A 4,077-nucleotide genomic window follows, 5' to 3' on the forward strand; every position below is an offset into this window, starting at 1 on the left:
CCTCTGAAACATCATAGAGTAGTTTGAACCCAGCACAACCCATATGCACCAGGAGAAACTTCGAAAAACTCAAAAAAGTGTAAAAAATAACTCGAAATCTTCTGAAACAGCGTAGTTTAGTGTAGAGCACAGCAAAACACACATGCACCTGGAGAAACTTCGAAAAACACTGAAAAGTAATGAAATAACTAGAAAACCTCTGAAACAGCGTAGTGTAATGTAGAACACAGCACAACACACATGCAATATGAGAAACTTCGAAAAACTCAAAAAAGTATAAAAATAAATCGAATTCTTCTGGAACAGTGTAGAGTAGTGCAGAACCCAGCACAACCCACATGCACCAGGAGAAACTTCGAAAAACTCAAACAAAAGTATAAAAATAACTCCAAATCTTCTGCAGCAACGTAGAGTAGTGTAACTAAGCAGCACAACACATAGGCAACATGAGAAACATCGAAACACTAAAAAGAGTATAAAAATAACTCGAAAACTTCTGAAACAGCGTAGTGTAGTGTAGAACACAGCACAACCCATATGTAACAGCAGAAACTTCGCAAAACTCAAAAAAGTATAAAAATAACTTGAAATCTTCTGAAACAGCGTAGAGTAGTTAAGAACCCAGCACAACACACATGCAACATGAGAAACTTCGACAAACTCAAAAAAGTAATGAAATAACTCGAAAACCTCTGAAACAGCGTCGAGTAGTTTGAACCCAGCACAACCCATATGCACCAGGAGAAACTTCGAAAAACTGAAAAAAGTATAAAAAATAACTCGAAATCTTCTGAAACAGCGTAATGTAGTGTAGAACACAGCACAACCCATATGCAACAGGCGAAACTTCGCAAAACTCAAAAAAGTATAAAAATAACTCGAAATCTTCTGAAACAGCGTAGAGTAGTTAAGAACCCAGCACAACCCATATGCACCAGGAGAAACTTCGAAAAACTGAAAAAAGTAATGAAATAACTCGAAAACCTCTGAAACAGCGTCGAGTAGTTTGAACCCAGCACAACCCATATGCACCAGGAGAAACTTCGAAAAACTGAAAAAAGTAATAAAATAACTTGAACGCCTCTGAAACTGCGTAGAGTAGGTTAGAACCCAGCACAACCCATATGCACCAGGACAAACTTCGAACAACTCAGAATAGTAATGAAATAACTCGAAAACCTCTGAAACAGCGGAGAGTAGTTTAGAAATCAGCACAACCCATATTCACCAGGAGAAACTTCGAAAAACTCAAAAAAGTAATGAAATAACTCGAAAATCACTGAAACAGCGTAGAGTTGTTTAGAAAAAAGCACAACCCATATTCACCAGGAGAAACTTCGAAAAACTCATAAAAGTATGAAATCTTCTGCAGCAGCGTAGAGTAGTGTAACTAAGCAGCACAACAACAACGCAACATGAGAAACATCGAAAAACTAAAAAGAGTATAAAAATAACTAGAAAACTTCTGAAACAGCGTAGTGTAGTATAGAACACAGCACAACACACATGCAACATGAGAAACGTCGACAAACTCAAAAAAGTAATGAAATAACTCGAAAACCTCTGAAACAGCGTCGAGTAGTTTGAACCCAGCACAACCCATATGCACCAGGAGAAACTTCGAAAAACTGAAAAAAGTATAAAAAATAACTCGAAATCTTCTGGAACAGCGTTGAGTAGAGTAGAACCCAGCACAACCTATATGCAACATGAGAAACTTCGAAAAACTCAAAAAAGTATGAAATCTTCTGCAGCAGCGTAGAGTAGTGTAACTAAGCAGCACGACACATAGGCAACATGAGAAACATCGAAAAACTAAAAAAAGTATAAGAATAACTCGAAAACTTCTGAAACAGCGTAGAGTAGTTAAGAAACCCAGCGCAACACATATGCAACATGAGAAACTTCGAAACACTCAAAAATTAATGAAATAACTGGAAAATCTCTGAAACAGCGTAGAATAGTTTAGAAACCAGCACAACCCATATTCACCAGGAGAAACTTCGAAAAACTCAAAAAAGTATGAAATCTTCTGCAGCAGCGTAGAGTAGTGTAACTAAGCAGCACAACACATAGGCAACATGAGAAACATCGAAAAACTAAAAAAAGTATAAGAATAACTCGAAAACTTCTGAAACAGCGTAGTGTAATGTAGAACACAGCACAACACACAAGCAATATGAGAAACTTCGAAAAACTCAAAAAAGTATAAAAATAACTCGAATTCTTCTGGAACAGTGTAGAGTAGTGTAGAACCCAGCACAACCCACATGCACCAGGAGAAACTTCGAAAAACTCAAACAAAAGTATAAAAATAACTCCAAATCTTCTGCAGCAACGTAGAGTAGTGTAACTAAGCAGCACAACACATAGGCAACATGAGAAACATCGAAACACTAAAAAGAGTATAAAAATAACTCGAAAACTTCTGAAACAGCGTAGTGTAGTGTAGAACACAGCACAACCCATATGCAACAGCAGAAACTTCGCAAAACTCAAAAAAGTATAAAAATAACTTGAAATCTTCTGAAACAGCGTAGAGTAGTTAAGAACCCAGCACAACACACATGCAACATGAGAAACTTCGACAAACTCAAAAAAGTAATGAAATAACTCGAAAACCTCTGAAACAGCGTCGAGTAGTTTGAACCCAGCACAACCCATATTCACCAGGAGAAACTTCGAAAAACTCAAAAAAGTAATGAACTAACTCGAAAACCTCTGAAACAGCGGAGAGTAGTTTAGAAACCAGCACAACCCATATTCACCAGGAGAAACTTCGAAAAACTCAAACAAGTGATGAAATAACTCGAAAATCACTGAAACAGCGTAGAGTTGTTTAGAAAAAAGCACAACCCATATTCACCAGGAGAAACTTCGAAAAACTCATAAAAGTATGAAATCTTCTGCAGCAGCGTAGAGTAGTGTAACTAAGCAGCACAACAACAACGCAACATGAGAAACATCGAAAAACTAAAAAGAGTATAAAAATAACTAGAAAACTTCTGAAACAGCGTAGTGTAGTATAGAACACAGCACAACACACATGCAACATGAGAAACGTCGACAAACTCAAAAAAGTAATGAAATAACTCGAAAACCTCTGAAACAGCGTCGAGTAGTTTGAACCCAGCACAACCCATATGCACCAGGAGAAACTTCGAAAAACTGAAAAAAGTATAAAAAATAACTCGAAATCTTCTGGAACAGCGTTGAGTAGAGTAGAACCCAGCACAACCTATATGCAACATGAGAAACTTCGAAAAACTCAAAAAAGTATGAAATCTTCTGCAGCAGCGTAGAGTAGTGTAACTAAGCAGCACAACACATAGGCAACATGAGAAACATCGAAAAACTAAAAAAAGTATAAGAATAACTCGAAAACTTCTGAAACAGCGTAGTGTAATGTAGAACACAGCACAACACACATGCAATATGAGAAACTTCGAAAAACTCAAAAAAGTATAAAAATAACTCGAATTCTTCTGGAACAGTGTAGAGTAGTGTAGAACCCAGCACAACCCACATGCACCAGGAGAAACTTCGAAAAACTCAAACAAAAGTATAAAAATAACTCCAAATCTTCTGCAGCAACGTAGAGTAGTGTAACTAAGCAGCACAACACATAGGCAACATGAGAAACATCGAAACACTAAAAAGAGTATAAAAATAACTCGAAAACTTCTGAAACAGCGTAGTGTAGTGTAGAACACAGCACAACCCATATGCAACAGCAGAAACTTCGCAAAACTCAAAAAAGTATAAAAATAACTTGAAATCTTCTGAAACAGCGTAGAGTAGTTAAGAACCCAGCACAACACACATGCAACATGAGAAACTTCGACAAACTCAAAAAAGTAATGAAATAACTCGAAAACCTCTGAAACAGCGTCGAGTAGTTTGAACCCAGCACAACCCATATTCACCAGGAGAAACTTCGAAAAACTCAAAAAAGTAATGAAATAACTCGAAAACCTCTGAAACAGCGGAGAGTAGTTTAGAAACCAGCACAACCCATATTCACCAGGAGAAACTTCGAAAAACTCAAACAAGTGATGAAATAACTCGAAAATCACT

The sequence above is a fragment of the Pristiophorus japonicus genome, unplaced genomic scaffold, assembly GCF_044704955.1.
Source record: "Pristiophorus japonicus isolate sPriJap1 unplaced genomic scaffold, sPriJap1.hap1 HAP1_SCAFFOLD_333, whole genome shotgun sequence".
Classification (NCBI taxonomy): domain Eukaryota; kingdom Metazoa; phylum Chordata; class Chondrichthyes; family Pristiophoridae; genus Pristiophorus; species Pristiophorus japonicus.